Source organism: Rattus rattus, chromosome 16, assembly GCF_011064425.1.
Source record: "Rattus rattus isolate New Zealand chromosome 16, Rrattus_CSIRO_v1, whole genome shotgun sequence".
In the NCBI taxonomy this organism is placed as follows: domain Eukaryota; kingdom Metazoa; phylum Chordata; class Mammalia; order Rodentia; family Muridae; genus Rattus; species Rattus rattus.
In genome coordinates this window covers 43,173,977-43,187,441 of record NC_046169.1, presented here as the reverse complement: position 1 = coordinate 43,187,441, position 13,465 = coordinate 43,173,977, and positions in this window count along the sequence as shown.

Below are 13,465 nucleotides of genomic sequence, written 5' to 3'. Positions count from 1 at the left end.
TTAGCATTGCTTGTGTCCAGCCACAGATCCTGCCAGTGAACCATCTGATAATGACAGGTTCTAGTACCTTCTGATAAGGAATCAATTCCTTCATACCTTCCTAGGACATAAGACCTCTTGTCACTCGCTCTCATTCTTAGTAGCTTTCCCTACATTTTGACAATAATCCTTTAGCTAAACTGCTTATTGCTTTATTTGAATGAACTTCATGTATTCTGCAAGGTCTAACAGATTGTATGAATGGTACCAGGAGGGGGAATCTAGGAAGAGGGCTTTAAAAAGGGATTTTAGTCAGATGTGGTGGTACTTTTAACCCTAGCCCTTGAGAGGCAGGTAGATCTCTGTGAGTTCAAGGCCAACCTGGTCTACAAAGAGAGTTCCAGGACAGCCAGGGCAGTTACTGTTTTGAAAAACAAGAGGGGATTATAAGCTAGTTACTGTGACATACACTTGACTTCCAACCGTCAGGAGGCTGAGGCAGGATGAATGAAAGGAGACACTGTCTCAGAACAAAACAAAAAACCAAACCAAACAAACAAATCAAATGGAAACATATAACTGTGGAAATGTGATGCTGAGACAAAATTTCTCACTTGCAGGATGGATACATGACTAATCTTTTCCTCTCTCTTGTTAGGAGGAAGGGGATGTTATTAATTATGGGATGGGATGCTCGGTGATTATTCAAATCGTCATCAGGGGCAGCATCAGACAGACTCCAGGTAGAGGGCAAGATGTTGTGAGGTTATATTATCTCAATATCCTGATTTGTTGACCGGCCAAGTACTCTTTCTATATCCTACACGGTAAACTTCATTCTTCTCTACCCTCTAAAGATGGTTTCTGAGCCACGCAGCTCTGTTCACTTGGGTAAGTGTCACACGGTCACTTTATTTTATTGACCTTTTGTGTAAGTCAGAAGCTTATTACTGACTCATCACAATAACTGCCTCTCATTACACGGGATACTCGGTCCCTGGCACTGTTCTGAGTAATTCGTGTATATTAACGTATTCCATCCCCACAGCGCCACGAATAGAAACTCTTATTATCTATGTTTTGCAGATGGAAACTGAAGTAGAGATAAATTAAATCACCAGCCCGGATCCATGGCCAGAAAGCAAACAGGCTGCGATCTGAGCTTTGGAAGTTAGAGCCAGAGTCTGTATTCTTGGCCACTCCGTTGTACTTTTGCTACCGTGAAGCGGCGAGAACATTTCTTCTGGGGACTGAAAAATACAGTCCTGGTGCACGGCTCTGGATGCTGTCCATTAATCAGATAGAACTTGGGTTAGAAAAATGGATAGTTACTGTATGCCCTAGCCTGTCTCTTCCTATTGTCAGCTTCTCCGGTGATCTTCTAGTTACTGCCAGATTTTATCAGCATCACCAAGTCTAAGGCATTTTAGACCTGTCCCTCTTCCCCGCTGCTCTTAAGTTAGCTGGCCCGATAAATTCAACATTTTTCTCCTTTTGACATTTCCCAAATTGCGACTGGTACCTCTGTTGCTATGAAGGCATCTCTTATATTGCCGGGTTGTCCTTGTATTATCATAACAGATTTTAGATTACCTTAGTGAATGCAGTGATTAGCTATAATAAGCCAGGCCAGCTTTGACTGGGTAAAGGCCTCTTCAGTTTCCTGGCCTATGAAATGGGGGTGAGAGCAATTGTTACCTGGGGTTGGGATGAAATTAAAATATGTACAGGAGAGCAATTGGTAGTGCACATAGAAGGCATTCAAATTATGCTGGTTGAATCGCAGTCTTCCAACCTTCATTGAACAATCAAATACTATGTGATTTCTTCCTGAATAAAATGGTTCACTTATCATAGTCTAAATTCTTTTATACACTAACCATACTGTCCTCTTTATTTGGGTCTGGTTATGATATAACCAAGACTAAGGTAAAGGAGCGATGGGGGCTGTAGAAACCTCTGAGCTCCTCTCATACTCTACGCATTGTGCTTGGTAGTTACATGCCTGTGATTTTTCATGAATTCAATAAATATTTATTTTAGTGCCTGTAACATGTTAGTTGCTGGGGACATGATGGCGAGTGAGGGACAGAACAAAGGTAAAGAATGAGACATTCTAATTCAGCCCTAGACATGCCTATAATTTCATGTCATTGTATCAATGTGTATTCTCATAACATGGCTCTGCTATCGGCCATAAGGCCTAAAGCTAAGGTTCAGTCCTGAGTGTGGCCTTGACATCTGGTCTAACAGGAGGTTGAGCGCCCATGGATGTTATAACTAGCTGTGTGTTTTCTTCCCTGTGTGGTTTCTGTTGACAAGACCCTACAACCCAAATACCCTTCATATAAACAAGTCAGGAGCAGTGACTGCTTTTGTTACAGCTCATGCTGTCCTGCAGATTTATTCCAAAGATCTGGTCATATCCACCTATAGGATACAGCCCACTGTCTCCACTCACCCTGTTTCCTACAGCCATTAGCCATTCACTCTGTCCTGAGTACAAACCCACGGGGGTCCTGTGGGGGTGTGCAGCATACTCCTTCCCTACTGGGAGGACATGTGTCAGGTAAACTCCTGTGATCCTAGGGTCAGGTTATGCTGGGCCACCCCATAATTCTAGGACAAGAATCCTTTAAACAATGCTGCACAGTAGGAGTTGGTCAGACACTATGGGAAAAGTGTCTTAGTTGGGGTTTCATTGCTGTGAAGAGACACCATGACCATGGCAACTCTTAGAAAGGGAAACATTTAATTGGGGCTGGCTTACAGTTTCAGAGGTTCAGTCCACTATCAACATGTCAGGAAGCATGGCAGCAACCAGGCAGTCATGGAACTGGCGGAGCAGAGAGTTCTACATTTTGATCAGCAGACAGCAGAAGAGTGCGCCACACTGGACTTGAGTATAGGATGCCTCCCTACACAGCCCATCCCTACAGTGACACATTTCCTTTAACAAGGCCACAGGCCACGCCTCCTAACAGTGCCATTCCCTATGGCCAAGATTCAAATACAAGAGTCTACGGGGGCCACTTCTATTTCAACCACCTCAAGAAGAAACCGTCTAGAGTTTTCTAGATGGCGGCCTCTCACACTTTAAAGTAGCCTGGGTGTTTGTTTAAGTGTTCATTCAGACTCATGAGTCTGGAGAGGAGGCCTGAGACTCTGCATTTTTTTTTTTTTTTTTTTTTGGTTCTTTTTTCAGAGCTGGGGACCGAACCCAGGGCCTTGTGCTTCCTAGGTAAGCGCACTACCACTGAGCTAAATCCCCAGCCCCGAGACTCTGCATTTCTAAGATGATCTCCTGCTCCTCATTCCTCCCTCTAGGAACTGGGTCATTGGGTGTGAAAGGGAAGAAATGGATCAGGTGTATTAGATGCCCGGGAAGAAAGATCCATCAGGACCATAAGGAAGAAGATGCTTCGAAGAAAACGCCCAGCGAGATGATTCAATAAGTAAAAGCACTTGCTACGCTCACCTGAAGACCTGAATCTGACTCTCAGAACCCTTGGTGAAAGGAAAGAATCAACTCCTGAAAGTTGCACTGTGGTGTGGGTGGTCTCTCTCTCTCTCTCTCTCTCTCTCTCTCTCTCTCTCTCACACACACACACACACACACACACACACACACACTAATAAATAAAATAAAAATAAACTCAATGTTTAGAATTGAGGAGATGGCCCAGCCCGTAAAGGCGTAGGCCATGCAACCCCAATGAGCCTAGTTCAGTCTCCAGAAGTCATGTGACTGTGGAAGGAGAGAACTTCCACAGGATTGGTCTTTGAATGCCACACGTATGCTATGGCACACATGTGCTCCCTACCCATCTTGGTTTGTCTGTCTATCTCTACACACACACATACACACAAACACACATACATAACAAATACACTTTAGAAAAAAATACTTATGGATTAGGCATTCCTGGGGGAAAAGACACTTTAACTTCTACCGTGCTCCAGCTGCTCTGAGGCCAAAAAGGATGTCCTCTCCGTAAGTGATCATCATGAACCTTCTTGGGGTTGAAGAACCCCATTTATTCACATGGTTATCTGTGGCCAGGTTCTTTAGGAAAAGGAGTCAGGGCGAGAGATTTGTTGCACAGTGCTAGGGTAAGAAGCCAGACATTCTTCATTTTGAAGCCAGGAGGAAAAGAAGATGAGGAAAGGGTTGCATAAGGCTATCCGTGTTTCCTCCAGGAAGCCTGAACTCTCTGAAAACCTGAACCCCACCCCCACCCCCAAGGGAGTCCCACTCCCTGGAGATGGTGCGTGTGGGACTGGCCTTCTGCTTAGCAGAACAGGTTCCGTGCTAATTTTTCTTGACCTTCTCTTGTGTTTCTTGTCAGCTGGGCCCTCGTTTGTTAAGCTTGCTTTAATTATGTGCATAATGGCTCATTATTTTTTATAAAGGAAGCAGCAAAGGAAACAATTATGCAAATGAGTGAGGTTTGTTTTTTTTTCACTGAGGAGTTGTGGGTAATTGGGCATTGGTACAAAAACTGGCATTGCCAAGCACAGTGATGCCCAAAGAAGCACCCCCACCCTCACCCCTGTCAAGCACACCAGCGACACTTAAAAGAGTAGCATAACTAAATACCCAAGCGAATCAGCCTTGGACAGACTTCCTCCTCCGCTGGGTTGAAGGCTTATCTGAGTTGACCAAGACCAAACTTCTTTTCCATGCACATCGCTCTCTTAGTTTGGCTCTGTTTGTTTTCAAGAGAAAAAAAAAATTGTATGTTGGAACTTGGTATTCTTTTTTTCTAGAGTTTCCTTTGGAGCGTATCATTCATTCATTCATTCATTCATTCATTCATTCATTCATTCGTTTGTGTGTCCTGTTTTAATTCCAGCTAATTAACATCTTTACCTACCAGCCTACAGGTGAACTGGCACCTTCTTGCCTTAGCCAATGTCACCTCTCCTGAGTTAGTACATGCACACAGGTAGCCTTCTTTAATCTTTAAAGTGTCCAATATTTGTGGACCTTTTGCCTACAGTGTATACCACAATCCTTCCTCACGTAAACTCTAATTCTGAATTATAAGATGGATGGATGTCATGCCTCTCCACATTCCCTGCATGCTGATGCTCCAGAGGCCCTTACGGTGGGAATTGAATTGCTACTGTAGAATAATGTAGCCAGCTCGGTCATTTCTGGTTCTATTTAACCCAGCACTCACAGTCAGTAGAGATGCTACACTGAAGGTACACTTCAAATCTGTGCAGCAGATAGCATCAAACAAGCAGAAACTTCCCCAAAGCTTGTTAAACCATTAATTAAAGGGCTCAGAGGAGGCATAGCACATGGCAGTAGGATTCGGCTTAATTTTTAAGTAAGGCCAAGTTAGGATATACATCAGATGAAAGAGTAAGGCTAGGGTATTAGGGACATGAGGCTATTAGGCTTTCTGATACTCACATTTATTTATGCAGGGATGTGTATGACCACACTTTTGGTTACTTTTCAAATGGAAGATTATGTAGCTGACCAAAGCCAAATCCCCTCTTGCATCCATTACTCTAATTAACAAGCTTGCTACTGGTGCTACTGGTGTGATATTAAGGTGTTGATGGGTGTAGGGTAGAGGCCTGTGGGGCATTTTGATTAGCTTTAAAATGCTACCTCATAGAATATATTGTGTTTCTCTGACTGTAGTAATTTGGATATTAATCTCGTCTCTAGGGTATACATTAAAATGCCCACCCAAGCATCACGCATTATATATAGTAATTAAAACAAATTGCTGAAAATATAGTAGTTATTAAAATTTCAGATCAATGTCTGTCTTACTTCGTGGAATGTGAGTTGCATGAGGTTGAGAAAGAGGCACTCATCGCATTCCCACAACCCGTGTAGAACCAAAGCTACCTACAACATGTGACCAGGAAACGGTTTTGTATGCATGACCGTGGTGTTCATCGTCTCCCACTCTCTTCTAACTTAGCTTCTTAATTTTGCCATCATTTTCCCCTTTCCTCTTCCTATTGGTTCATTTCTGTGGCTTGGATATTGAAGGTCTTTTAAAGGTTCATGGACTAAAGATTTGAGTCACCAACTTCTGCTACTGGAAGAGAATGGAAACTCTGAAAAGAGGGGCTTGTAGGAGCTCCTTCAGTTTTTGGACACCAGCACTTAACCTTTACTGTTTCTTCTGTGGTTTCCTGTCCATGAGGTGGTCAGTTTCACTCTAGGTATCCTGGTACCTTCACAACAGACCTCCAAACAATATGCCAACCCATCACAGCTAAGCACCTCTAAGACTACGAACTGAACTAACCGCTCACTAACCCCTTTCCATACTTGATTGCTTCAGGCCTACCTATGGCAGCAATAGAAACCAGGAGTCAGAAGCTTACAGATTTTGATGTTGAAGAGCTGGATGCTTAAAAACAGGCTTCCTCTCGATCTACTCACTTGAGGGCTTTGTGATTTCTTTGCTTTCTAACCTATGACAAGAGGCTGGCACTGTATTTACCTTGTGTGGCCGGGAGAGTTTGTGGAGTGTCTCTGACTTCTGCTCCTTCCTGCTTCTAATCTTGCCTGACTGACTTCATTATTTGATTAATTTTCTTACCCATTGAATCACTTATTTCATTTTCTTACTGATCTTGTAATTGTACCCAAGCAGCAGGCTCTTTGCTGGGTGAGTATATGTGTGTCAAGTAGAAGCAGCTCGCCAAGAGACACTAAAACTTTCTCATTGACTTGGATGCTCTTAGGACAGCAGGGTCATTTCCTTTATAGTGTTTCCCTGTTTACGAACAGGGGTTATGATGCCATACTTACACTGATATAAAATTAAGGATAAAATTAGGATACTATGTAGGAAAGTCAGTTGGTCCAAAACTGGGATAGGATGACCCCTTATTTTTTTTCACATTTTAAAGATTTACATTTATTTTGAAGTACGTATGTGTGTGTGTGTGTGTGTGTGTGTGTGTGTGTGTGTGTGTGTGTGTTTGTATAGGTGTGTTGCACAGGAGTCTGGGTGCTCAAAGATTGCAGAAGAAGGTGTCAATTCTCTGCATGAGGCTTCAGTTAAAAGTGGTTGCTGGGAAGCAAGCTTGGGTCCTCTGGAGGAGCTGTCTGTGTTCTTAATGTCTGAACCACTTCTCTAGCTCCTGAATGTCCCTTTTCAATAATGTGTAGCTTCATAAGTAAACCAGGAAGCTGATCTCTCTGAGCTATGGGTATGGGGTTTGTTATTAAAAGAATTAAACCCTGGGCATCACGAGAGGCCGTAGTAATGAAGATGTGAAGTGCGAGTTGAAAGTGGTTGATCTGAAAGCCAGGTGCATGCAGCTACCCAAGGGAGAATGACTGAGAGCTGAGAGGGTCAGGGGAAACTGCTGCCTGCTTGGCTTCCCAGCCACACATCCATCTGTGGACCTGGGGTTTCTGCCAACAGCAGAAGGAGCAGTCAGGAAGAGGACCTTGTGCTGGGGCAACAGTGAATGGCAATGTGCATTGTGCTGGCTGGGTACTTGTCACCCTAGCCAAGCACAATGACTGTCAGAGGAAAATGGCTGCCGGCTCATCTCTATCCTCCATGCACAATCTATTTGCTAAATATTTTATTTCAGTTTTTGAAATTAAGATATAATTACATCATTTATTACCCTCTTTTTTTTCAATTCAATCCCTCCCATGATTCCCCAACCCCCTCCCCCCCATCTCTTTCTCTCACACATGGCCTAAATTACTTTAACTTTTAATATATATTATATTGCTAAATATATAAATGTAATCTGTTCAGCCCATATAATGTTATTTGAGTGTGTATGATTTCAGGGCTCACAACTTGGTTGGCTACTAAGTTGGTGGCAACTGGGGTAAGACTGTTTTTCCTGCCCTCAGCATTCCCTGGTTGTCTCTTGTTCTTTGTCTAGATTCCCATAGTCCCCTTTTTAATTCTCTTAGTTTCTGTGGTTACTTCAGATTATATATTCATATCTGAAGATTTGGAGTTAGTAGCCACAGATGAGAGAGAACACGTGACATTTGTCTTTCTGGGTCTGATTTATCTCACTCAACGTTATCTTTCATAGGTTCACCCATTTGTTGGCAGATTTTATGCTTTGATTTTTCTGTACACTTGAAATAGTATTCCATAATATAAATGAACCCCATTTCCATCATTCATTTGTCAGTCGAAGGACATCTAGGCTGTTTCCTTTTCCTAGCTTTGGTGAGTAAAATAGCCAAACATAAGTACACATTGCTACAACCACACGATATTTTCCAAAGGCAAAGACACCGAAAACATATGCGGGAGAAAAGGAAGCATCCTTGGCAAACGATGCTAGAAAAACTGGACGTCCACATGTAGAAGAATGAAATTAGACCTGTATCTACCACTTGCATAAAAGTAACTTCAAATGGATCAAGAGACCTAAACCTGAAACACTGAACTGACTAGAAGAAAACACAAGCTATGCCTTACATCATATATGTGTAGGAAAGAACTTCCTGAACGGGACTTCATTTGCTTAAGAATTAGGGCCAACAACTGATAAGTAGGACCTCATTAACTTATAGAATGGGAAAGAAGCTTTGCTAGCAATACACCTGACAGAGTGTAATATATATATATATATATATATATATATATATATATGAAAATAACCCAAAGAATCAAAAACACCGAAACAAAGAACCCCCACCCAAAGCCAATCCATTCAGAAAACAGGCTATGGAACTAGGACGTTCTCAAAAGAAAGAATAAAAGTAGCTGAGAAGTATCTAGAAATAAAATAAAAATTGAAAGTTCAGTTTCCCCAGCAGTCAGGGAAATGCAAATCAAGATGACTGAGATTTCATCTTACCTGAGTCAGAGTGATAAATTAACTAAAAAGACAGCAAATGCTGCCGAGGACATGGGGAAAGAGAACCCTTATTTTCAGTTGCTGGGATTCCAAATTGGCCTAGCCCTCTGGAAATCAATTTGAAGAACTCTCAAAAGCTGAATCTAAATCTACCACCTGACCTAGCTGTACTACTCCTTAGCACAAAACCAAAATACTCACCACCCTACTCCACAGACATGCCCCACTCCATAATCCCATTTTATTCATGTTTTATATGGTGTATTTGGTCATGAGAATTCTAGGAAACATTTAAGTATTAACAAATTGATAGAACAGGCCACCATACCAAAAATTCCCATTTTATAGTTGACTCCTTTTGGCTTTAATTTAATTCCCTACCTTTCAAGAAATACCGAACATTAGCTTCCAAGTATAGTTTTAAAACTTTCAGAGTTGTATGAAGTGTTCTAAAGGGGTCAGTGCCTTAGACTCAAAGGGAAAGTTCTTGTGATGAAATCAAATGTCCTTTTCCTTACAGATAAAATGGCGAGCCTTTATGTGTCACGATCTGTGTTTAAATTCAAACACACACTAGCACTTTCCATACTTTATTCATTTGTTGGTTAGTTGTTCCCTCCCCTAGATTCTAAGCTCCTTAAGAATAGAGAGTGTTTTTCTTGCCATCTCTTCCTGGAGCCCCTTAGGATACTGATGACAGAATCTTTTCAAGTCTGGTGCCTTTCAAGTCTGAGGCATCCTGGAGTAGTGTGGCCAAAGACTGAACTAATAAGCACAACTTCCTAAATTATTTAGGAGAAGTTATATGTTAAGGTTTGTGGAGTTCTTAAGGCTAAGTCCTTAACCTTTTCTTTATGAAGCTGGCTTCGCTTTTGCAAGGCTTACAGCACGGTGGAGGCAGGGCTCCTATCAGGGCTGCAGAGGTTTTCACATCCATCATCTTTCTGAGCGGTGGGGAAGGGGAGGGGCCTCTGTTCTCCAAGGATTTAAAGCATGATGACTCTGTGGCGACAGGTGACAACACTGATCAATAATTTTGGATCCTGGAGAAAACCGTGGCAACTTGGGGAAAAGGCAAAAACCCAGGACGGCAGGCAAGGTGGAGACATTGTCACTTGTGAGCCTGCTGGGGTTTAGGAAGGCCAGAGAGTGGGCAGGTGTTTATTTTCTGTAGAGGAGATTCAAGGGAATCCGAACATTTACTCAGTAGTCTAACAGTCTCTGTTCACAGAACGGAGCAGCTTAGCTCTCCCTTTAAGAAGCTGAAATCTCCGACAAGATGAGGTGTTGGAGGCTATAAAATGAAATAAAATGATCTTTGTGGTTACGTAAGGGTGAGCTATTCAGGGAGATGAAGATTCTTAGCATCTCCATGCACCCCTGATAACCTTCGTATTTAGGACTTCGCTGACCCAGTGGGACCCATGCTTACTAACTTTAGTGCCATGCCCTGGCTTCCGACTTCCTGTTTCCGGCTTCCGGCTTCCCAGGATTCTTATTCCTTATGAAACCTTAGCTGGAGTCTTCCACTCAGGCTGGTGAGAGCAAAGGACAATGGACTGGTGGCTCATAAATTATTGAAATGTACTTTTCACAGTTCTGGAAACTTGTGAAGTCTAAGTTCTAGGTAAAAGCAAATTTAGCTCCTAGTGCAAACCGTCCTCAAAGATAGTGGTCCTGCTCATGCCAGAAACCTCTCTGGAATTCTTCTCTGGGATGCTTTCATAAGAGCACTAATCTAGGTCTCGAGGGCTCCATTTCCCCATGACCTAATCACTTCTCAAATATTTTAAAAAATAATTTTTAGATTTTTTTTATTCTCTTGATGATTTCATACACGTATATAAGACAGGAAAAAGAAACAACCATTTTGTACACAGATTTCACATGTTTTCATTAGAAATTACGTTTTGTTCCTAATAAACCAAATGTTCCGTTAGGTGTTTGTATGTTAAAGGCCCACTTGGGTGAGGTAGGTGTTCAGGCCATCTTTACTACTGTGCTCAAATCAGCCTTGGGCCTCAGAAAGCTCAGTCATTGCTGCAGGCAGTGACAGATTTTTCCCCAACCTACCTAGGAATGAGATGGAATGACAGAGGCAAGATCCTTTTAAATAGACCTTTCTTCCTTCCCACTGTGCTCTGTACGTCTTTATGTTGCATAGGTTATGGGAGGCCCACCTTCCAGTCTCAATTATTAATTCCTCTTCAAGATAACTTTCCTCTATCTATACATGATATTTTATTTCTACTAAATCTTGCTTTCAATTCCTGCAAACATTTAGCAGGTACTTTCTGCTTATTTTACATATGCACGGATGTATACATATGTGTTAATGTATTTTGACCCCCAGTTTGGGGTGAACATTCTACAGTCATTCTTTGTCATAACCCTAGGTTGTTTACAAGTCAGCTTAACTTAGCCTCAATGAAGAAATGTCTTTGGTTACTTCATTGTTTTTTCTTTGCACTTCTGAGACTTACAGGCTCTCCACCTACCTCACATCTCCATCTGCCTACACTGGGGGTGCCATTATTACAGACTATTGGACACAGGAAGCCTTATAATTTGAATAATTCTTCATAATCATTGCTACCATTATATCTTTTTGGTGTTATGCTTTATACTTATTATTTCTTAATGGTTTATCTTATTTTTTTGAAATTATAGTATAATTAGGCCATTTCTCTCATCCTTTTTCATGCTTCTAATGTTCCCACACACTCTACCTTGCTCTTTTTCAAATCCATGGCCTCTTTTTTATTACATACCTATATGTATGTATGTTTTTATTTATATTAATTTTAGTTATCACATGAGTTTCCAATTTCATTAAAATAATCCCAAGACGTAGCAGATTTGAAATGCAAATATAATAACAATGATTAGATGAATTTTATAATTCAGAATACATGAGCAAACTTCTACAACGTAGACTGTCAGTACAATGAATACACACCATGAAGTTACATGATTTGGGGCAAATAACTCTTTGAGTTTGATGAGACTGCACATGTACCCAAAGTTAGTATTAGAAAATATAACGATGATAAATAATAGAACTTTGAATGTTACTGGACCAGCAGCTTAAATTTCTTTACTAGCTTGCTGCCTGTTATAAAATGCTGTCAAGATTTTCTTGCTGCAAAACACATTTAATTGGGGCTGTCTCATAGTTTCAGAGGTTTAGTCCATTGTAGCTGTGGTGGGAAACAGGGTGCTGTGCAGGCAGACGTTGTGCTGGAGCGGAAGCTAAAAGTTCTACAACTGGATGGGCAGGTAGTAGGAAATGAGTGTCCTATTAGACCTAACTGGAGGATTTTAGTGAAGTTCTTCCTCCAACAAGGCCACACCTACTCTTAACAATGCCATATCTACTTTAACAAGGCCACACCTCCTAACAGTGCCACACCTACTCTAACAAGGCCACACCTACTCAACCAAGGCCACACCTGCTCTAACAAGGCCACGCCTTCTAACAGTGCCCCTCCTTATAGGCCTATGGGGACCACCATATTCAAACCACCATAAACGGCATCAGCTATGGGCACAAGACCACTGTAGCTTTGGCACTTTTTCCTAAATGCAATCTTTTACAAAGTTCTCAGAAACAACAACTTCAGGCACGCAGAAGAAACTAACCCTCAAATGGCTGTAACTTGAATAATCGATAGATTCATCGTTTTCAAGTCTGGGAACAGGAGGTTTAGCTGGTGCTGACAGGATTTCTTAACACCAATCGAACTACAGATTTCTTTCTCATTATGAGAAAGCCATCTTAATTTTTGTCTTCACAGTTACTTCATAGCAAAGATGTAAATCATTGTATATGGCCACTGGCATGGCAACCATCACAGTCTTGTTCCATTGTAGGAAGAGGGAAGGACGAACATATCATTCCCTTGAGGAGACTTCCTAATGGTTCCTCACAGACAGAGCTAAGACATATGACGGTTCTCATGAGACAGAAGAAGACACACGGTCAGTCTTTATCTAAGTATCACAGTGTCCATCTAAAACAGGAAGTTCTGAAATAGAGGAGGAAGAAGGAATTGGAAATAGGCAAGTAGCAATTTGATCCACAAGTAACCTCTATTGAGAACAAATCCATCTGCCAAAAGAAAATAAAATATTATGCTTTTCATGTAGTGAGAAACTCTGTTGCTACTGCTAAGAAAGTGGGCAAAGTGGAAGATGGGCCAATTGAAATATTGCTACCTATGACAGAAGGGAACAGAAATCACAATAATTTCATAAATGTAATCATGGTGTTGATCATGTTTGGAGGTAAGTGTCAGATTTCTTTTGAAATGGCTATTTTGTGTATTATCTAATATCAAGGAAATATGATGTGATAGGCAGTCACTACCGCAAGCTCAAGATCATAGAAAATACAGATGTTTTGTAGAGGGCAGGACCACTGATTCAGTTTAAACTGGATTCTGATATTTATCAGGTTATATATGCTCAAAATTGCTTAAAACCTTAAAAAAATTAATCCCAGAGACCCCTTTCATAGGAAGTCTTTGCTCTCTCAGTGAATGGCTTTGTGAATCATGACATAGGCAGAAATAGATATTAAAAATCTCAATTGAGCTTGTGCTGAAGGCATGAGTTTTAGTGGAAGTTGGTGGGCATATAGTCCCCAGGTTTT